The sequence below is a fragment of the Pantherophis guttatus genome, chromosome 18 (assembly GCF_059756535.1).
Source record: "Pantherophis guttatus breed Tessera chromosome 18, ASM5975653v1, whole genome shotgun sequence".
Taxonomy (NCBI): domain Eukaryota; kingdom Metazoa; phylum Chordata; class Lepidosauria; order Squamata; family Colubridae; genus Pantherophis; species Pantherophis guttatus.
The window spans coordinates 7,236,487-7,259,447 of NC_142080.1; the positions used below are offsets into that span (position 1 = coordinate 7,236,487).

General features: G+C 47.0%; 1 protein-coding gene across 2 annotated transcripts in view; it reads left to right on the forward strand.

Annotated features, from left to right (window-relative positions):
- AP5B1 (adaptor related protein complex 5 subunit beta 1) overlaps positions 1–22,961 on the forward strand; it is a 137,245-nt gene that overhangs the window by 110,327 nt on the left and 3,957 nt on the right. Inside the window, exon 1 of one of the 2 annotated variants that reach the window (XM_034424432.3) lies at positions 21,753–21,819. The exons of the other annotated variant lie outside the window; for it this stretch is intronic. The gene's annotated coding sequence lies outside the window, so the exon portion shown is untranslated. Of the gene's footprint in view, positions 1–21,752; positions 21,820–22,961 lie in introns of those variants that run through there. 2 annotated transcript variants of the gene reach the window in all.

Genomic DNA, 22,961 nt, shown 5'->3' on the forward strand with positions numbered 1-22,961 from the left:
TTTATTGTCCCTTTGAATGTAACACTAATCGGCATACATTAAAATGTAATTTCGTTGCGTTCAGCTTTCAACCACCCCCAATATACACTACATGAACATGGCAAAATAAATCAGTGCCATGCAATGCAATACCAAGCGTTTGCACAACTCGATTTGGTGGCCATGTTGGGTGAGCCACCCCGATGATTGGTAAATCATGGTTAACCCTGCGTCTGCTAACCAGGATTTTCAGTGTGTGCTGTGGACCCAGTCAGAACACAAACCAAATAGAAGAGGCAAAGGTTTGAAAGACCGTTAAATCCAGAAATAGTTGGAAGACTTATTAAATCCAGAAATACCGTCGTCGAAGACCATTAAATCCAGAAATAGTTTAATTCTGGGACTTGAAACTGTCTTGCCTTGTCGTTTTCTTGGATCAGGTTATGAGTTGCGTTCACACAACTGGACGTGGCTAGTCTAGTGAAGAGAAGGAGAGACAGGATAGCTGTCTTCCAATATTTGAGGGGCTGCCCCAGAGAGGAGGAAGGGGGTCAAGCTATTCTCCAAAGCACCCGAAGGCCAGACAAGGAAGAATGGATGGAAACTGATCAAGGAGAGATTCAACCTGGAAATGAGGAATTTTCCGACAGTGAGAACCATCAACCAACGGAAGGGAAATTTCCTTCAAAAGTTGTGGGAGCTTCATCCTTGGAAGCTTTCAAGAAGACACCGGACTGCCATCTGTCAGAAATGGTATAAGGTCTGCTTGAGCAGGGGGTTGGTCTAGATGACCTACAAGGTCCCTTCCCACTCTGTTAAATCTGTATCTATAAACCCATAAAACCCAGAGTTCACCAAACAGGCATCCATCCGTTCCGTTTGTTTACCATCGGGGTCGGAGGCCGCCACGCACCCCAGCAATTCCTTGCTGCTATTTATTTATTTATTTTGCAAATAACGCAAAAAAAAAACAAACATTCCCACCCTCCCTGAGAGACACACACACACACAGCTTCCTCAGCCTGGGTGTGCATGCCTTTGTGTGTTTGTGTGTGTGTGTGTCTCACAATGTGTATTCAGAAGCCTTTGTCATCCTTTTGAATAGCCCGACTGATTTTTCTAGAAAGGTGAGTTTCATTTCCCCCCCCCCCCGCCTTCTCCGAGCTCCCCCACCTGCTGCCGAGGTGCGTGGCTGGCTGCTTGGAGGTGAGTTTTTGGGTCAACCCCAGATGTGCACGCACGCACGTGTGTGTTTTTGTGTGCTTTTGTGTGGGGCCTCCCAGGAGAAGGCGCAAACTCTGCAAAACTGCCCCGGGGTGGATGGATGGATGGAGGGAAAGGGGTGGAGGGACCACGAAGAGAGAAAGGCGTGTCACTCAGGATGGCTTCCCCTTGTGGCCTCCCCGGTTCTGGAGGCGGCTGGTGGAGCTTATCCCAGGTGTTAAGTCAGCTTGGGTGGATAAAAAGGAAATTAAAAAAAATAAAATAAATGAGGTAGCCTTTTCAGCCTCCTGCGTGGGTTTTGCCAGCCCTGCTCCCTTTGAAATGCTGTTTCTTGCACACTCAACTCACACGCCTAGGCGCGGCCCTTAGATTCCTCTCTTTCCTAAGGATACGCAGATCTTTGTCATATTATTATTATTTTCTGTTCTTCAGAAGTTACATGCAACCGCTTTAAATTCTCCACCCTCTCTCTCTTTCTTTCTCTCTCTCCCTTCCCACCGGAGTTTTCGTTCACTTACTCATAAGCTTGGTTAACGTATTATTTCTTACCCCCCCTCCGGCTGTTTGGGGGGGGAAGGAAGTAGTGATGCCGGTTTGGGAAAGAGGGACATTGGCATGCTAAGTTGACTCCAAAGAGGGTTCGAATTTAGGTGGTGTAGGAGCAGCGCTCCTGGCAAATTGATGGGGAAGAAACGGAGGGAGTGACAGATTTTATCTTCCCGGGCTCCAAGATCACCGCAGATGGGGATGGCAGCCAAGAAATCAAAAGACGCTTGCTCCTGGGGAGGAAAGCCATGGCAAAGCTAAATAGCATCCTAAAAAGCAGAGACATCACTGCCAACAAAAGTGAGTCTAATCAAGGTGATAGTTTTCCCAGTTGCAATGGACGGCTGGGAAAGTTGGACCATAAGGAAGGCTGAGAAGGCCAAAGGATGGAGGCCTTTGAACTCTGGTGCTGGAGAAGACTCCTGCGAGTCCCTTGGACTGCAAGGCGATCCAACCGGTCGGTCCTAGAAGAGATCAACCCTGACTGCTCTCGAGAAGGCCAGATCCTGAAGAGGAAACTCAAACACTTTGGCCACCTAAGGAGAAGGAAGGACTCCCTGGAGAAGAGCCCAATGCTGGGAACGATGGAGGGCAAAAGAAGAAGAAGGGGACGGCAGAGAAGGAGGTGGCTGGATGGAGTCACTGAAGCAGCCGGCGTGAGCTTAAATGAACTCCGGAGGATGGTAGAGGACAGGAAGGCCTGGAGGAACGTGGTCCATGGGGTCGCGATGGGTCGTACACGACTTCACAACTCACAACAACAAGGAACAACACATCCCTAGCCCCTCTTCAGAGCCAGAATGGGTGGGCTTCCCAACCATTCACTACAAAATACAGAATAACGGAGTTGGAAGGGAGCTTGGAGGTCTTCTAGTCCAACCCCCAACTCAAGCAGGAAGCCCAATACATATATTCTGCTTTTTCCCTAGCCGTCCCGTTTTATCTTCCTCCACTTCTCAGATAAAGATTATTGTCCAATCTCTTCTTGAAAACCTCAAGTGATGGAGCATTCACAACTTCTGGAGGCAAGTTGTTCCACTGATTAATTGTTCTCACTGTCAGGAATTTTTCTCCTTATTTCTAAGTCGGATCGCTCCTTGGTTAGTTTCCATCTTCTTTTCCTGCCCACTAGAGAATAGGTTGACCCCTCACCCCCTTCTCTGTGACAGCCCCTCGAGTATTGGAAGACAGTTATTATCATGTCATCCCTACTCCTCCTTCTCATTAGACTAGACCTATCCAATTCCTGCAACCGTTCTTCGTATGTTTCAGCCTCCAGTCCCTTCATCATCTTTGTGATTAAATCAAATTAATTCCTTGATGTTGATCACTTAAAAAGGGACACGGTGGCTCAATGGCTAAGACGCTGAGCTTGTCGATCGAAAGGTCGGCAGTTTGGCGGTTCAAATCCCGAGTGCCGCGTAACAGGGTGACCTCCCGTGACTTGTCCCAACTTCTGCCAACCTAGCAGTTCGAAAGCACGTTAAAAAAAAATGCAAGTAGAAAAACAGGGACCCCCTTTGGTGGGAAGGGAACAACGTTTTCCGTGCGCCTTTGGCGTTGAGTCATGCCGGCCACATGACCACGGAGACGTCTTCGGACAGCGCTGGCTCTTCGGCTTTGAAACGGAGATGAGCACTGCCCCCTAGAGTCGGGAACGACTAGCACATATGTGCGAAGGGAACCTTTACCTTTTTACCTTATTCATCACTTTGATCAGAGTGAAGATTATTTTGTTCAGAAATGAAGAGGACGGAAGGATTAGGCTGAAGCTTTGGCAACTATTAAAAGTTTAAAGCCAACTTTAATTGTTACCAATAGAAGACAATATTTGTAGCTCAGGGTTGAACTGCGGAGTCCTCGGTGGTCTCTGAGCTTGGTGTTTTTCTTGTAGACGTTTCACGACCCAAATAGGTAATAACATCAGTGGCACAAGAAGGGGCCTTTGCAGCAAACGCCACTCCCTTCTAGTTGGGTCATGAAACGTCTGCAAGAAAACCACCAACCTCAGAGAGCACAGAAGACTCCATATTCCTCCTCCTCCTCCTCCTTTCCACAATCCCCATTCCCTTCTAGCACTGATGATGTTACCTAGTTGGGTCGTAAAATGTCTGACAAGAAAACCACCAAACTCAGAGAGCACCCAGGACCCCACAACTGTAAGAATAATTTATTAAATTTATAGGCCACCGGACTCCAAGCAACTCCGTTCCATTATGCTGTTTGTTACCCATTCATTCAGCCTGGAGTAAGAAGGGGAGGCACTCCCTAACCCGGTTCAGGATTGTGAACGAAAAACCAGTCACTCCCGATGTGAAATCCCCCGAATTGTTTGGCTCCTTTTTAAACCGAAGCGTTATTAAAAACAAAAAAAAAATGTTAGAAAACCCATCCAGTTTCATTTAGAAAACTTTTGCTTTTGCCAATCTACTGTACGCTCGGCTCTATTTATTTACAGCTCTGCGTCTCTGGGCCCAGCCCCATGGGGCCCCAAAACCATTATCAGTCCTAATGGCTAGGTGAAGCTGAAACCGAAACATCGCTTGTGGGTGGCCTGCAACCTTTCGGGGATCCCATTTTCCAGCTAGTCCCTGTTATCAGCCGTTCCTTCCATCTGGCGGGGCTGCCGTTTCCCAATCTGGATTACCTGCCCTCCCATTCAGATACCGAGGTAGATGATCAGATTAACAAAGAGTGGAGTGGAATGGAATGGAATAGAATAGAATAGAATAGAATAGAATAGAATAGAATAGAATAGAATAGAATAGAATAGAATAGAATAGAATAGAATAGAATAGAATAGAATAAATGGAATGGAGTGGAGTGGAGTGGAATGGAATGGAATGGAATGGAATAGAATAGAATAGAATAGAATAGAATAGAATAGAATAGAATAGAATAGAATAGAATAGAATAGAATAGAATAGAATAGAATAGAATAGAATAGTTGGAAGGGACCTTGTAGGTCATCTAGTCCAACCCCCTGCCCAAGCAGGAGACCCTACACCATTTCTGACAGAGGGCAGTCCGGTCTCTTCTTGAAAGCTTCCAGGGATGAAGCTCCCACAACTTCCGAAGGCAACTTCTCTTCCATGGGTTGATTGTTCTCACTGTCAGGAAATTTCTCCTTATTTCCAGGTTGAATCTCTCCTTGCTCACTTTCCATCCATTCTTCCTTGTCTGGCCTGCTTTGGAAAATAGCTTGACCCCCTTCCTCCTCTCTGTGGCAGCCCCTCAAATATTGGAAGATGCTCTCCTGTCTCCCCTGGTCCTTCTCTTCACTAGACCAGCCAGGCCCAGTTCCTGCAACCGTTCATCGTCTGTTTGAGCCTCCAGTCCCCTCATCATTTTGGTTGCTCTTCTCTGCAGATCGGATAGGGGTTGAGGATTAAAACCAAGGAAGATAAGGGAGGGGCTCTTTTCCATCTCCCCTTCCCCAAAATGAGCAAAATTGCCAGGCCTTCCAGGCACAGAGCCTTCCTTGACACTCAGAAGTGGCTGAGTTGATGATTGTATTTGATGTTATCCATTCTGTCATGTCCGACTTTTCGTTATTCTCTGGCCCGGTCTCTTTCCACTGTGGATTCAAAATGGAAAGAGAGAGAGAGAGAGAGAGAGAGAGAGAGAGAGAGAGAGAGAGAGAGAGAGATGGATGGATGATAAGTAGACAGGCAGGTAAATGATAGAGATAGATAGGTAGATAATTGATGGATAAATAAATGATAGATAGATTGATTATAGGTAGGTAGATATGTAGGTAGGTAGATGATAGATAGATAGATAGATAGATAGATAGCTAGCTAGCTAGATAGATAGATAGATAGATAGATAGATAGATAGATAGATAGATAGATGATAGGTGGGTAGGTAGGTAGATGATAGAGGTAGGTAGGTAGGTAGGTAGGTAGGTAGGTAGATGATAGATAGATAGATAGATAGATAGATAGATAGATAGATAGATAGATAGATAGATAGATAGATAGATAGATAGATAGATGATAGGTGGGTAGGTAGGTAGATGATAGAGGTAGGTAGGTAGGTAGGTAGGTAGGTAGGTAGATGATAGATAGATAGATAGATAGATAGATAGATAGATAGATAGATAGATAGATAGATAGATAGATAGATAGATGATAGATAGACAGATAGAAGATAGGTGGGTAGGTAGGTAGATGATAGAGTTAAATAGGTAGGTAAATAGGCAGATGATAGAGATAGGTAGGTAGGTAGATAGATAGATAGATAGATTGATTGATTGATTGATTGATTGATTATAGGTAGGTAGATATGTAGGTAGGTAGATGATAGATAGATAGATAGATAGATAGATAGATAGATAGATAGATAGATGATAGGTGGGTAGGTAGGTAGATGATAGAGATAGGTATAGGTAGGTAGGTAGGTAGGTAGGTAGGTAGGTAGATAGATAGATAGATAGATAGATAGATAGATAGATAGATAGATAGAAGATAGGTGGGTAGGTAGGTAGGTGATAGAGATAAATAGGTAGGTAGATAGGCAGATGATAGAGATAGATAGATAGGTAAATAGGTAGGTAGGTAGATGGATGGATGGATGGATGGATGGATGAATGGTAGGGAGGTAGGGAGGTAGATAGATGATAGCGATAGGTAGGTAAATGGATAGGTAGATAGGTAAGTAGGTAGGTAGATAGATAATTGATAGATAGATAAATAAATGATAGATGATAGATGGATGGATGGATGGATGGATGGGTGGATGGATGATAGGTAAGTAGGTGATAGAGATAGATAGATAGATAGATGATAGATAGATGATAGATAGATAGATAGATGATAGATAGATAGATATGGATATGTACATATATATGTATGTATGAGTGCAGGTATATTTATGTAGATGTGGGTTATGTATGCGTATGGGTAGATATAATACCGCTACTTTCTCTTGAGAGCAGGCAAGAGAATTTCATTTCTAACGTGGGCCAGGTGTGCTCACAGTAAAAAAAAAAAAAAAGACAATAAAGTTGCTCTTCTCTTCACAGGGAAGCCCACCCCTCTTAAAAGCCCACCCCTCGTCAAGTTGCCAAGTTTGAACAAGACTAGATGACCTCCGAGGTCCCTTTGAACCCCGACATCCAATACTGGGGTTAGCATTAACCCAGCTTAAATATTTGCAATTTAGCATGTGTAGAAACCAGCTCAGCCCGATGACTTTACAATTTCACAATTTTAAGAGCTTATGTAGAGTTTTTTTTTTTAAAAAAAGGGGTCACCGAATTATCGGCTAACTCAATGCCGAGGGACGCCACCTCCCATCCTCCTGGCCGGCGAAGCCGAGTCAGGCCCGAGATGGAGCCGGTCGGTTGCAATCCGACATTCCGGCGTCTGGCCATGATTTTCGAATTAAAAAGTGCCCGGATGTTGATTTATTATCCTCGTCGCTTTGCGGGAATCAGAGCTTCGTTCCTTTTACCGGCTTCAACCATTCGTTCGGAAAGCTGGCCGCTCCGGTTCGTTAAGCTTGACCGCTTTTCCCGCCGTTCGTTGTGCGAATTCGGCCGTTGGGACATTCTGGGAGAAAATTGGGATGAAGCAAACTTGTGACTCGGTTGTGTGAGTGTGTGTGATGCAACTCAGCCTGTGCTTGGCCTTGCGAGAACAAAGCGTCCGCCTTTTGAAACAGCGGCCGGACTAAACTGCACGTGGGCACCGATTTCGTTGGGCAATCGGAGGAGGGAAGGACGGAGAGGCATGCTGCTTTGAACACCTGTGGCCTCACCTGACCTGTCATCTGTTTGTACTGTAGCATCTCACCTGTACGGGCTTTGCTCTGTTCACACACACACACACACACACACACACACAAAGACCAATTTGCAGAGTAGAATTTCAGACAACTTTGCTGGTTGGTCTTAAATACAGGTAGTCCTGTGTGACCCCCGTTTCGTTTAGTGACAGTTCGAACTGCACTGGAAAGAGGACCGTTCATTCGCCTTTGCCTGTCCCAAGGTCGCAAATGTTAAGTTGGTTCACTAGCTTCTAAATTTTGATCCCTGCGGCAACGGTTGTTAAGTGTGAAAGACGGTCGTAAGTCCCTTTCGGGTAACTTCAAACAGTCACTAAATGAGCCACGGTGAGTAGAGGACTCCCTTGTACACAACCGTGGGGATACTGCAATGGTCGTAAGTGTGAGAAGCGGTCCCAAGTTTTTTTTTCTCTCTTTCGGCATCGTAACGTTGAACCGTCGGTAAACGAACTGTCGTAAGTCGAGGACTCCCTGTGAATTTGACAGAAATCTCACCTGGATCCTATCACCGACAGGCGTAAACCTTGGATTGCTCAAGCCAACCCCAGGAGTAAGCAAGGGAGGGCACGCCTTGACTCACCCCATTGTTAATCTTTGGAACTCACGGCTACAAGATGTGGACATTACCTTCCGGCCTCTAAAGGGAACCAAAGATTCATCACTTTGAGGCCAGCTTTGCACAAATCGGTTGTTCGGCGGTTTAGCGTCAAATCAGTCCTTATCTCGGCCCGTGGTTCAAAAACCACATCATCCTTTTAAGAGAAGGAGAATTTATTCTGTTTTATTCGGGCAACAAAAGCTGGGAAAATCTAGCCAGGAGGTTTTCTTAAACCTCAGTTTAAGAGTTTTTAGAAGAACAAAGTTTCTCCATCCAGAATACAGGTGGTCCTTGATTTATGACCACAAACGAGCCCCCCCCCAAATTCTGTTGTTAAATGAGGCCTTTATTCAGTGTGTTTTGCCCCATTTTACCACCTTAAATCTCAGTTTAGAGTTTAGAAGAATAAAATTTTTTACCTCCCAGAAAAGTTTCCGTAGAAACGGTGAAACATTTGCCTCGTGGGGGTTGGGAGTTCAAATCCTACTGTTTCTCTATCCAACCATGACTGAAGGGGGGGACAAATTCTGTTGTTAAGTGAGACCTTTGTTAAGTGAGTTTTGCCCCCGTTTTACGGCCTTTCTTGCCATGGTTGTTAAGTGAATCACTGCGGTTATTAAATGAGGAACACATTTGTGAAGCGAATCTGGCTTCCCCATTGACTTTGCTTGTCCGAAGGTTGCAAAAGGGGACATAAATGTGAGTCAGTTGCCGAGCGTCTAAGTTTTGAGTCTAAGTAGTGACCAATGGTCACTAATGAACTGTCGGAAGTCGAGGATTACCTGCCTTGTGAGCACTCAGCCGCTTTTAGTAATTCCATCTAAGTTGAGACTCCCTGTTTAGGAGCAGTTTACCTGTGAATATCGATTAGAAGTACAGGAGGCCCTAGACTTACGACCGCCATTGTGGCCAGAATTGAGGTTACTCCGCAAGACGGTCGCGAAAAGAGTTGCGTCGGATTTTTTTTACTTTTTCACCTCTAATTTAATAAACAGATCTTGGCTGCAAAACCCCAGACAGCCACCAGAGGGCACTACAGAGAGGCAAAATTGCTCCACTTTGGCGCCCTCTGGTGGTTCTCGGGATATTTGCAGCCCGTATCAGTTCAGGACAGGCAAGAAACTTTTTAAAATGGGGGGGGGACAAGAAACTTGGAGGGTGCAAGGGGGGGGCTGCTCGGCTTCCAGACTGCTTGTCTTCCCCCCCCCAATCCGCCACCCCGTGCCCAGCCTTCCTACCCAGCCCGGCCCAGCCTGACAGCCAGAAATGCGGAGTGGCGGTGGACGACGCGGCTCCTGCCCGAAGGGCTTAGTCGTGACTCCAGAGTAACAGGTTCTTCCAAATACCGGGAGCAGCAGCAGGAGGAGGAGGAGGAGGAGAAAGGGAGAAAACTAACAGGAAAGACACACACACACACACAGAGGCTGGCGTGTGAGGTTGTGGGCACAGCTGGGAAGTTAACAGGATTCTGCACTCACACAAACTGCTCCCCGTCTTGGCTTGCGGGAGTTTTCCATGTAGGGTGGAAATGGGGCGTAGAAACTGTGAAAGGGCGAAAGGAGTTTTATCGCTTTCTTGATTCTCCTTCGCCTTCCTTCTGTTTCCTCCCTTCCTCGCCTCTGGCGATTTTTCCTTCCTTCCTTCCTTCCTTCCTTCCTTCCCTTTTCTTTTTTCCCTCCCTCCCTTCCGTCCTATATCCATCCTCCTCTCTTCTCCTCTCCTCCTCTCCCTCCTTCTCTCCTTTCCTCCCTCCCTTCTCTTTTCCTCCCTCCCTCCTGTTCTGTAACCATCCTTCCTTCCTTCCCTCACGTCTCATTTTCTTCCTTCCTTCCGTCACTTCTCATTTCCTTCCTTCCTTCCCTCATTCCTTCCTTCCCTCACTTCTTTTCCTTTCTTCCTTCCCTCATTCCTTCCTTCCCTCACTTCTTTTCCTTCCTTCCTTCCCTCATTCCTTCCTTCCCTCACTTCTTTTCCTTCCTTCCTTCCTTCCTTCCTTCCCTCACTTCTTTTCCTTCCTTCCCTCATTTCTTTTCCTTCCTTCCTTCTCATTTCCTTCCTTCCTTCCCTATTCTCTTTTCCTTCCTTCCCTCATTCCTTCCTTCCCTCACTTCTTTTCCTTCCTTCCTTCCCTCATTCCTTCCTTCCCTCACTTCTTTTCCTTCCTTCTTTCTCATTTCCTTCCTTCCTTCCCTCATTCCTTCCTTCCCTCACTTCTTTTCCTTCCTTCCTTCCTTCCCTCGCTTCTCATTTCCTTCCTTCCTTCACTTCTTTTCCTCCTTCCTTCCCTCACTTCTCTTTTCCTTCCTTCCTTCCCTCACTTTTCTTTTCCTTACTTTCTTTCCTCATTCCTTTCTTCTTTCCTTCCCTCACTTCTCTTTTCCTTCCTTCCTTCCCTCACTTTTCTTTTCCTTCCTTCCTTCTCATTTCCTTCCTTCCTTCCCTATTCTCTTTTCCTTCCTTCCCTCATTCCTTCCTTCCCTCACTTCTTTTCCTTCCTTCCTTCCCTCATTCCTTCCTTCCCTCACTTCTTTTCCTTCCTTCTTTCTCATTTCCTTCCTTCCTTCCCTCATTCCTTCCTTCCCTCACTTCTTTTCCTTCCTTCCTTCACTTCTTTTCCTCCTTCCTTCCCTCACTTCTCTTTTCCTTCCTTCCTTCCCTCACTTTTCTTTTCCTTACTTTCTTTCCTCATTCCTTTCTTCTTTCCTTCCCTCACTTCTCTTTTCCTTCCTTCCTTCCCTCACTTTTCTTTTCCTTACTTTCTTTCCTCATTCCTTTCTTCTTTCCTTCCCTCATTTCTCTTTTCCTTCCTCCCTCCCTCCCCTACACTTTCCATGTTTTCCTACAGAAAAACGCTTAGCAAGGGGACGCTCCATGCTCTCTCTTACACACAGAGAGAGACCCCAGTTTGCAACCCACCCACCCCAAATTTGGAGCCAGTGGGGCGTGGAGGGGTTGGGGGGCTGCCAGCTTGCCCCCCCTCTCCCGGCCTGTCAGCTGGCACACGACCTCCTTTAAGCCTCCCTGCGTGCTCCGAGTGCGAGGCAGGCGAGGGCAGGGCCCTGCATCCGGGTTGTCCCGAAGGATATTAATTTAATAACAGCCCGCTGTGCGTCTTTGTCTCCCCAAACAGCTTTCATCTCCGGCCTGGCCTCGCCTGGGTTCACTAGTGAAACTGCCGCCCCCTCCTTGGGGACGGGAGGTGTGCAATTAGCCTCCCTCCGCAGGAGGGAAACTGAGGCAGGCGGCCAAAACAACAGGTCAAAGAAGTGAAGGCTCAGCACCTTCGCGCCGCGTCGAGCTGAACCCCAAAATCCTGCACGGATTTGCTGGAGAAAGCTGGAGGGTGGCCCGTTTCGGATTTGCCTCGCCGGGCCTGCCTTCTCGAGGACCACAGCCCCCATCATCCCCAGCCCATGTGATCCGTAGGGGGGCCAATGGAAGGAGACTTCCCCACTGGAAGAAAGTTTGCCTCTGGGCAGTTAGAGGGAGAAGCTGGATCTTGTTCGGGCCCGAAAAATGCTTCAAGCCTTTTTACAGGTGGTCCTTGACTTACAACGGTTCGTTTTAATGACCGTTCGAAGTTACAACGGCGCTGGGGGAAAAAAAGTGACTTAGGACCGTTTTTCACACTTAACGACTGTTGCGTGATCAAAATTCAGACAGCTTGGCCGCTGACTCGTATTTATGACAGTTGTTGCCGTGTCTCGGGGACACGTGATTTCCTCCTTTGGCAACCTTCTAGCAAGCAAAGCTGACAGGGAAGGAGCCAGATTCACTTAACGACTGTACGTCTCACTTAACAACTGCAGGGATTCACTTAACAACGACGGCAAGAAAGGTCGTAAAACAGGGAGAATTCTCACTTCACAAATTTCTCACTTGGCCACAGAAATGTTGGGCTCCGTCGGGTTTGTAAGTCGAGGACTTACCTGTCTTTATGACGGTTGCAGTTTCCTGGTATCAACGCGATTCCCCTGTAACTTTCTGGCAAATTCACTTAACAACCATGTGACTCACTTAACAATGGTGTTAAGAAAGGTCGTAAAGTGAGGCAAAACTCACTTAACAACTCCATTTTGATCACTCGGTCGCAAAAGGGGATCACGTCACACACACATAAACACCCAAAACACTGCAACCGTCATAAACACGGGTCAGCTGCCAAAGCCTCTGAATTTTGACCGCGTGGATGCTGCGACAGCCGTTAAGTGTGAAAAAAACGACCCCTCGGTCACTTTTTTCCGTGCCGTTGTAACTTCGAACAGTCACTAAATGGTTCGTATTTATGACGGTTGCGGAGTCCCTTTTGCAAACTCACTTAACAAAATGTCTCGCTTAGCCACAGAAACGAGGGGCTCCGTTGTTGTAAGCCGAGCACTGCCCGTATTCTTTTTGCCTTATGGACTAGAAACTTGGGCCCGCCAACCAGCAGTTGCGTTGTTTCCAGATTGCGGGGAATCTGGAGCAAGGACACTCTCCGATCTTGTCTTATTGATGATAAGCGAGTCCCTCGAGGCGTGTCAGGTGTTTGTCCGACCGATGGGGCATGTTGCACCAATCCCTGCTTCCCAAATCGGCTTTCACAAACGCAATAATAGGTTTGGCCTTAATTAAGTAAATATACGTGATGTTATCCTTGGGACTCCTACACCCAACAGTCATCGTAGACCATTGGCTAATCCGCGGGGTTTGCACGTGAGCGGTGCTTTGGTGGCAGAAAAAGAGAAAGCACTCTGCACATCCTCAGAGGCACCCTTGCCCGTGGCCCGTCGAGGCCCAAAGAACTAAAATACACTCGACAGCGAGCAAGAACCGTTTTAGCTTCGTTTGTCTGGTCTTGCCAACCCAAATCTGTGGGTGATTACAGTTACGCAAAGGCAGGCTGTTGTATTGGCAAAGTAAACCACTGTTAGTAAACCCCGAGTAAGTGCGCAATACAAACCCAGAGGCTGGTTTTTTGCATAACCCCTAAGGTAACAACGGGATCAGCTCATCTCTGGCCCGGTACGATATGGAAACTTAACCTGGTTCCATTTTAACCTCCCCAAGGTAAAAGAAGACGGGTTCAGGAAAACCACGAATCAGGGTTTGTGCGTAGGGTTTGACGCCAGAGGAGATCTCCCCACATTGTCAGGCTGGGTGACTTTTGGGCCAATCACCAGGAGACGGTGAGTTCTAGTCCAGCCTTAGGATTGAAAGACAGCTGGGTGACTTTTGGGCCAATCACCAGGAGACGGTGAGTTCTAGTCCTGCCGTAGGCACGAAAGACAGCTGGGTGACTTTGAGCCAATCACCAGGAGACGGTGAGTTCTAGTCCCGCCTTAGGCATGAAAGACAGCTGGGTGACTTTTGGGCCAATCACCAGGAGACAGTGAGTTCTAGTCCCGCCTTAGGCACGAAAGACAGCTGGGTGACTTTGGGCCAATCACCAGGAGATGTGAGTTCTAGTCCCGCCTTAGGCACGAAAGACAGCTGGGTGACTTTGAGCCAATCACCAGGAGACGATGAGTTCTAGTCCCGCCTTAGGCACGAAAGACAGCTGGGTAACTTTGGGCCAATCACCAGGAGAAGGTGAGTTCTAGTCCCGCCTTACGCATGAAAGATAGCTGGGTGACTTTTGGGCCAATCACCAGGAGACGATGAGTTCTAGTCCCGCCTTAGGCACGAAAGACAGCTGGGTGACTTTGGGCCAATCACCAGGAGATGGTGAGTTCTAGTTCCGCCTTACGCATGAAAGACAGCTGGGTGACTTTTGGGCCAATCACCAGGAGACGTGAGTTCTAGTCCCGCCTTAGGCATGAAAGACAGCTGGGTGACTTTGGGCCAATCACCAGGAGACGTGAGTTCTAGTCCCGCCTTAGGCATGAAAGACAGCTGGGTGACTTTTGGGCCAATCACCAGGAGACGGTGAGTTCTAGTCCTGCCTTAGGCATGAAAGACAGCTGGGCGACTTTGGGCCAATCACCAGGAGGCGGTGAGTTCTAGTCCCGTCTTACGCATGAAAGACAGCTGGGTGACTTTTGGGCCACTCCCTCTCTCTCAGCCCGGTCCACCTCACAGGGTTGTTGTGGTGGTGATGGTGAAACAAAGTGGAAGGAACATTGAGTTGCTTATAAACATAATAAAGGCAGGAAACAAATACAGGCGGTCCTTGACTTACGGCCATTCACTTAGTGACCGTTCGAAGTTACAGCGGCACTGAAAAAAAACGACTTAAGACCATTTTTCACACTTAACGACCGTTGCAGCGTCCCTTCGGTCAGGGGACCAAACTTGGGACGCTTAACAGCTGGCTCATGTTTTATGACGGTTTTGCAACGTAATCCCCTTTTGCGACCTTAAATTCAATGGGGAAGCCCGATTCCCTTAACAACCATGTGACTCCCTTAACCCGTGCAGCGATTCCCTTAACAACGGTGGCAGGAAAGGTCATAGAATGAAGCCAAACTCACTTCACGGTCTCGCTAAGCAGTGGAAACTTGAACCTCCATTTGCGGCCATAAGTCGAGGACTACCTGAAAATAAAGCGGTAATTTTTTACAGGTTAACAGAGTTGGAAGGGACCTTGTAGGTCATCTAGTCCAACCCCCTGCCCAAGCAGGAGATCCTCTACCGTTTCTCTCTTCCCGCCTCCCCTCCTCCCACCATTTTCCCCTCTTGGCTGTTTCCAGGACCAAATTTGTTTTGATGGACAGAGGTTGTTTAGTCAAGCTGGAAGTCCTTGCCCTCGCCCGGAGCTGAATCTTGGAGGCAGGATGGGTGGGGACCGGCTTGGAAAACTGGTCTCGGGACGAGTTGCAAGGCGGGTCCCACACCGGCAGGCGATGGAGAAGCCGAAACGGAGGTGGGTCAAATGGGGTGCAGCCGACAGCTCAATTCAGCCCCCGGCAACTTCGCCAACTTTTGCAACAGCTGCGTTGGTTGGGTCCCCGGAAGGACTTTAAACACAGCCAGGATTCTCTCCCCCCCCCCTTTTTCTTTCTTCTTTAACCAACCAGGATTCTTAGCAAACCATTGGGCTAACGGTGTTTTTTGACAACCTTAAGACAGGTGGACTTCAACTCCCAGAATTCCCCAGCTAGCTTGATTTAAGATGGATGGAATTCAACTCCCAGAATTCCCTAGCAAGCATGGTTTAAGGTATGTGGATTCAACTCCCAGAATTCCCTAGTCAGTATCCTTTAAGATGGGTGGACTTTAATTCCCAGAATTCCCCAGCCAGCTTGATTTAAATGGGTGGACTTCAACTCCCAGAATTCCCCAGCCAGCTTGATTTAAATGGGTGGACTTCAACTCCCAGAATTCCCCAGCCAGCAGGCTTTAAGATGGGTGGATTTCAACTCCCAGAATCCCCCAGCCAGCAGGCTTTAAGATCGGGGGACTTCAACTCCCAGAATTCCCCAGCCAGCATGCTTTAAGATGGGTGGACTTTAATTCCCAGAATTCCCCAGCCAGCTTGATTTAAATGGGTGGACTTCAACTCCCAGAATTCCCCAGCCAGCATCCTTTAAGATTGGGGGACTTCAACTCCCAGAATTCCTCAGCCAGCTTGATTTAAGATGGGTGGACTTTAATTCCCAGAATTCCCCAGCCAGCTTGATTTAAATGGGGGGACTTCAACTCCCAGAATTCCCCAGCCAGCATGCTTTAAGATCGGGGGACTTCAACTCCCAGAATTCCCCAGCCAGCATGCTTTAAGATGGGTGGACTTTAATTCCCAGAATTCCCCAGCCAGCTTGATTTAAATGGGTGGACTTCAACTCCCAGAATTCCCCAGCCAGCATCCTTTAAGATTGGGGGACTTCAACTCCCAGAATTCCCCAGCCAGCTTGATTTAAATGGGTGGACTTCAACTCCCAGAATTCCCCAGCCAGCTTGATTTAAATGGGTGGACTTCAACTCCCAGAATTCCCCAGCCAGCTTGATTTAAATGGGTGGACTTCAACTCCCAGAATTCCCCAGCCAGCAGGCTTTAAGATGGGTGGATTTCAACTCCCAGAATTCCCCAGCCAGCATCCTTTAAGATCGGGGGACTTCAACTCCCAGAATTCCCCAGCCAGCATGCTTTAAGATGGGTGGACTTTAATTCCCAGAATTCCCCAGCCAGCTTGATTTAAATGGGTGGACTTCAACTCCCAGAATTCCCCAGCCAGCATCCTTTAAGATTGGGGGACTTCAACTCCCAGAATTCCTCAGCCAGCTTGATTTAAGATGGGTGGACTTTAATTCCCAGAATTCCCCAGCCAGCTTGATTTAAGATGGGTGGACTTCAACTCCCAGAATTCCCCAGCCAGCATGCTTTCTATTTATTTTAGGAAACAAATTGAATCAAGTTAAGTGAGAGTTGAAGACCAGATATATTAAAAGCCTGCTGGCTGGGGAACTCTGGGAGCTGAAGTTCAACCCTTGTTTTAAAGCATTACGGAGGGGACCTATCAGAGTTGTAGTCCATGCTGGCTGAGGAATTCTGGGAGTTGAAGTCCACCCATCTTAAAAGCTGCCGAGGTTTAAAAACTTTGGCCTAACTGCCACTGCTTACTCCCTTTCTGTGTTGTGTAAGCCATCAGGACACAAAGAACCTTCCACCCTCGTGGCTTGCTTAACCGTAATTGGCTCCACAAACCTGGAGGTTTGATGCAACTCGCTCAGCTAAAACGCGCGGTTAAATGCAGTTTAGTTTTTGTTGGCTTTGCCGTAATCTCTTTTGGGGTTTGTTTAGATATTTCAGTCTTCCGGTGGATTGTATTCTTTTGTGTGTTGTTGTTTTTCTTCAGCCCTCAGCCGGCCCTGAGTCATTTAGGAGTTGGTTGGCCTGTTCGACAAAAAGCCACATCACAACTTTGTGGGGTTGTGTTATCACTGACAAAAAAAACCCCACGTTCGTGTTGGCTCACACAATCCAGCGGCTTATCCAACACGGTTCGTAGCTTCCGATTTTGAGGCATCTCACTCAATTGTGGCTTATTTCACAAACCACAATTAAGTCAAACTACGTTTCCGGTGGAATGGTGGCCAATTCACCTGGCTTGAGTGGATGGGACACTCAACGTACGGCCGCAATTGAGACCGCAGTTTCCGTCGATTAAGGGAGGCGTGCTTGATTTTACAACCATCTAGCCGGAGTTAAGCAAAGCCCTGCAGTTGTTAAATGAATCGTGCGGTCGTTAAAGGAGTCTGGACTCCCCCGACGACTGTCGCTTGCTCGCGAAAGGCGCCAATGGCAGTCGGGTGTTCCTTCAACCGTCACTAAATAGAGGCGGGTTGCCACGGATTTGAATTTTGGTTGTAAGTGGGAGGAGCAGTTGCAAATCACTTTTTTTTTTCCCACCGCCGTGGTAACTCCGAACGGTCATTAAAATGGAAGGCTGTAAGTTGAGGACTATCTCTCGTGCTGAAATGGGGACATACGTGCAACTGAACCTCAGTTTGCGTCCAGATTTTAAAACGGGAAGCCGTTTTACAGGGAAAAAACAGTCCCGTTCGCTGCAAGCTTGATGCCAGGCAGACGGGCTGTTGCCGATTAAAACTGGCACAACGGCCAAAGTTGGCTTGCAACGCCTCCTGGGCCCGGGTGCGGGTGACGACAGGACAAGCCTTGGCTTGCAGCAGTTTCGTTGCGTTACAGCCTGGTAACAGTTCACAAAACCGTTTCACATGTTTCCTTCCCCCACCCCCCCCACCTTCCCAACTCCAGGCAGACAACCGGGGTTTGTTAAGCGAATCACGCTGTCGTTAAACGAAACCAGCCTCTCCCATTGATTTTGCTTCTCAGAAGCCAGCTGGGAACATTGCAAATAGCCATTGCGAGGATGCAGCCGTCATAAATACTTGGCCGGTTGCCAAGCACCGAAAGTTTGAACACGCAACTGTGGAGAAGGTTACGACGGTCGTAAGTGCAAGGACCGGCTACAAATCACATTCTTTTCAGCGTCGTTATAATTTATAACTTCGTGATGGCGAACCTATGGCCTCTCTGTGGGCACGCATGCCAGTGCCAGCTGCCCTTCTGGTTTCTGCAGCCCATGTCTGCGCCGGGCAGCTGGTCTTCGTGGGCTCTGGAGCGCCAGAAAATGGCACGAAAAACAGCCAAAAACCAGGGAATTTTGGGAGATATTTTCAGGCTGTTTTTTGAAACATGACCTGAAAAACAGCCGAAAAATGACCTGAAAAATGACCTGAGAACGGCCTGGAAAATGGCCCAAAAAACAGCCTGAAAACAGCCTGAGAAATGGCCAAAAATGGTCAAAGAACAGGCATGTGTGCGCCAGCCAGCTGGTCTTTGCGGGTGCTGGAGCGCTGGAAAACAGCCGGAAAATGGCCCCAAAAATGGCCAAATCCAACCAAAAAACAGGCTTTTTTTCAGGCTATTTTCAGGCCATTTTTCAAAAAATGGCCTGAAAACGGCCTGAAAAATGACCCGAGACCGGCCTGAAAAATGGCCTGAAAATGGCCCAAAAAACAGACCTGAAAATGGCCTGGAAAACAGCCCAAAAACAGGCATGTGCGTGCCAGCCAGCTGGTCTTTGCGGGCACTGGAGCCTTGAAAAACGGCCCGAAAATGACCCGAAAAACGACCTGAGAATGGCCTGGAAAATGGCCCGAAATACAGCCCAAAAATGGCCTGGAAAACAGACTAAAAACGGCCCAAAAAAACAGTATGAAAATAGCCCGAGAAATGGCCAAAAACAGCCAAAAATCAGGCATGACTGCACCGGCCAGCTGGTCTTTGCGGGCACTGGAGCACCGGAAAACAGCCAGAAAATGGCTTGAAAAATGGCAAAATCTAGCCGAAAAAACAGGCCATTTTTCAGGCTATTTTCATGCAGTTTTTCGAAAAATGGCCCAGAAAACGGCCCGGAAAACAGCGTAAAAACAGACCAAAAAATGACCCAAGAACAGCCTGAAAAATGGCCTGAAAATAGTCCAAAAAATGGCCCGAAAATGGCCTTGAAAACAGCCTGATAAACAGCCCGAGAAATGGCCAAAAACGGCCAAAAATCAGGCATGTGTGCACCAGCCAGCTGATCTTTGCAGGCACTGGAGCACCGGAAAACAACTGGAAAATGGCTCAAAAAATGGCCAAATCCGGCCAAAAAAACAGGCCATTTTTTGGGCTATTTTCAGGCCGTTTTTTGAAAGTGGTCCAGAAAATGGCCCGGAAAACAGCCTAAAAACGGACCAAAAAACGACCCAAGAACAGCCTGAAAAATGGCCTGAAAATAGTCCAAAAAATGGCCCGAAAATGGCCTGGAAAACAGCCTGATAAACAGCCCGAGAAATGGCCAAAAACAGTCAAAAATCAGGCATGTCTGCACCGGCCAGCTGATCTTTGCAGGCACTGGAGCACCGGAAAACAACCGGAAAATGTCCCCAAAAATGGCCAAATCCAGCCAAAAAAACAGGCCGTTTTTCAGGCTATTTTCAGGCTGTTTTTTGAAAAACAGCCCGAAAAACGACCCGAGAACAGCTTGGAAAACGGCCGAAAAATGGCCTTGAAAACAGCCTGAAAACAGCCCCAAAACGGACCAAAAATAGGCATGCCCACGCCAGCCAGCTGGTCTCTCACGGACATGGACACACATTCTGGTTTGGGCCAAAATGGCTGGCCATCACTGACTTATAACCATCGCTAAACAAACCCTTGTATGTCGAGGGCTGCTGTCCAGATCCAGGACATTTGGGTAACCCAGTCAAATGGGGGTTTGTTCAACAGACCACAGTTAAACCACCAATGGTTTGGAGCAGTGTTTCTCAACCTTGGGTAGCTTGAAGATGGGTGGACTTCAACTCCCAGAATCCCCCAGCCAGCGCTGCTGGCTGGGGGATTCTGGGAGTTGAAGTCCATCCATCTTCAAGCTTCCAAGATTGAGAAACACTGGTTTAGAGCAATGTCTGGTTTCTGGGTTGCAAAGCAGTTACGTTCACACCTGAAACCTAATGGGGCAAAGTCTGAAACGGATTAAAATATGGCAGAATATTTTCCAGCAAGAAATAAACAGAGGCGTGGCATTCAAAAACAGTATCCTTATAAGATGCAAACTGGGAAGTGAAGGAATAAAGAGATTATTACGGTTTTAAGGCCAGCATAGAGATGACTCTCAAAAAAGGCTTCATACATACATTATCCTCTTAATGAGCTGGGAAGCCTTTTTTCTGAAGTTGAGGTTGCAAAGTAACCGATTTAATATTTATCTAACTCCACCTGAAATACAGGTTGTCCTCGACTTTCATTTAGTAACCGTTCAAAGTTATGACGGCACTGGAAAAGTCACACTTACGACCGTTGCAGCATGCAGTAACAGTAACCGAGTGGGAAGGGACCTTGGAGGTCATCCAGTCCAACCCCCTGCTCCACGCAGGAGATCTGTACTAGGGATTCGAACCGCCGGAACTGCTGACCTTTCTGACCGACAAGCTCGGCGTCTTATCCACTGAGCCACCTAGTCAGGCCCCGCGGTCACGCGATCAAAATTCAGACGCTTGGCCGCTGACTCATATTTACAACGGTGGCCGGTGTCCCAAGGTCCCATCCGCTTTGGCAACCTTCTGACTAGCCAAGTCAAGGAGGAAGAAGTCCAAATTCACTTAACCATCGGATTATTCGCTTATCGACTCAGTGAAGAAGAGTAAAACAGGGCCAAAGTCATTTTAACACATTTTTCACTTAACAACAGAAATGTTGGGCTTAATTGTGGTCATAAGTCGAGGACTGCCTGTATTCATACATTCAGGCCGCGTTGGTGCCCCCAAGCGATGCCTTTTTTTCTTTTCTTTTTTTTTTTAATTTTTAGTTTTCTTTTAATAGAAACATTTCATCTTTCATTAAACATGAATGTCATCTGGATACACAGTTTTTGTGCAATTACCATTAAAATCGATTTAACCATTAAAAATCAACCGTGTTCATTATGTATATCTATTCTCGGAATTAATACTAATACATAATAACATATAATAACATAATATATATATATAATATAAATATATAATAACATATAATATAAATATATAATAACAAATAATATATGTATATTATATATATATTACATACATATAATATATTTTGTGATGTTTGTGTATCTATATTTTTCCTGACTGTACACCGCCTTGAGTCCTACGGGAGAAAGGCGGTATAGAAATATAATAAATAAATAAATAAATAAAAATATATAATAACATATAATATAAATATATAATAACATTATAATAACGTATCTCCTATTATAACATTTCCCTTCTTAGCTTATTTGACTTTGTAATAAGTTTTCGATTATTTCACTCCTCGGCTTTTATTTCTAATTTGCCTATTTATTCCCTAAACCATTGATCAAATAACTCCCATATAAAACTATAAATCAGATTCCTCCTTTCCTTTAATTGCAGGTGTGTTCATATTCATTATTATTATTATTACTCCTAGTCATTGCAATATTTTCTTAATCACATTTTTCATCTCCTTTTCAAGGAGCAACGGATGCCGCGGGAACCACTAAATTCTCTTTATTTATTTAAAAAAATAATTTAAATTTAATTTTTATTTTTTTTAAATCTGAATTAATTCCTGCGTGGGAAATCCCACTTGGCCGGGTTCTCCGTTCCTCGCGCGCCCTCTGGCGGCCACTGCGGAAGAACACGGAAGCGGCGGAGGCGGTAGTGATCTGCAAGCGAGCAGCGGCGGCCAGGTCGAGATTGGGGGGGTTGGGGGGGCTTTTGGGGGGCGGGGGGCGAGGAAAGCAGCCTGGCCTCGGTGCATCAAGGGCCCGGGAGGCGTCTGCAGGCCTCGGGGGTCTTCCCGGGCCGGGGGCTACATTGCAAAGGCGAGCAAAGCCTTTGGAAATTTGCAGATTTCTGTCCCGGGATCCACCAAACCCCCCCCCCGACCTTGGGTGGGGTCCAGAGAAGCGAGGGATGGGTCTGAAACCGGGGAAGGGGCTTGGGGAGGGGGCAGGGCAGTGGGGGAGAGACCCTGGGCTCACCTGGCCCACCTGTCGCTCCTATCAGCCGATCCAGAACCTGGGTTGCATTTGCTTGGGAACATAGGAGAAATCTTGGGCGCCCGCGGGCGCCTCCGGGGATGGTGGGGGGGGGTTTGTCCAGCTGCTGGATCCCTCCGGGGCGCACGCGCGGATCTCCCGCGATCGACTCCCTCCCTTGCGCAATCTAGGTGTCGATCGTCCGCGCAAACAAATCCGAAGCGAGATTACTACTACTACTACTAATAATAATAATAATAATTTATAATTAATTATTATATAATAATTAATTATTATATTATAATTATAATTATAAAAATAATAATAATTAGGTCCTTGGTTAGGACTCTAGCTGCTGATCTATTAACCAGCCTCAAAGGCTGTGAATCTCACTAAAGATTAACCAATAATAATAACAACAGTAACAGTGTTGGAAGGGACCTTGGAGGTCATCTAGTCCAACCCCCTGCTCCATGCAAGAGACCTGTACTAGGGATTCAAACCGCTGAACTGCCGACCTTTCTAATGGACGAGCTCAGCGTCTTAGCCACTGGGCCACCTTCAAGTAGGACATTTCAGTGTCCTGGCATTGAAATTTGCTGGCTGGATCGGATCCCAAACCGACCATCGGTAGTCCTCAATTTATGACCACGACGGAGCCCAACCTTTCAATGTGAAGTGAGACATGCATTGAGTTTTTCACCCCGTTTGATGACCTTTCTTTGCAACCGTTGTTAAGCGAATCACTTGCAAGTTGATAAGCGAGTAACCCGGTGGTTCAGTGAATCTGCCTTTCCTCATTGACTTTGCTTGTCCGAAGGTCGCAAAAGGGAATCACGCGTCTGGACATA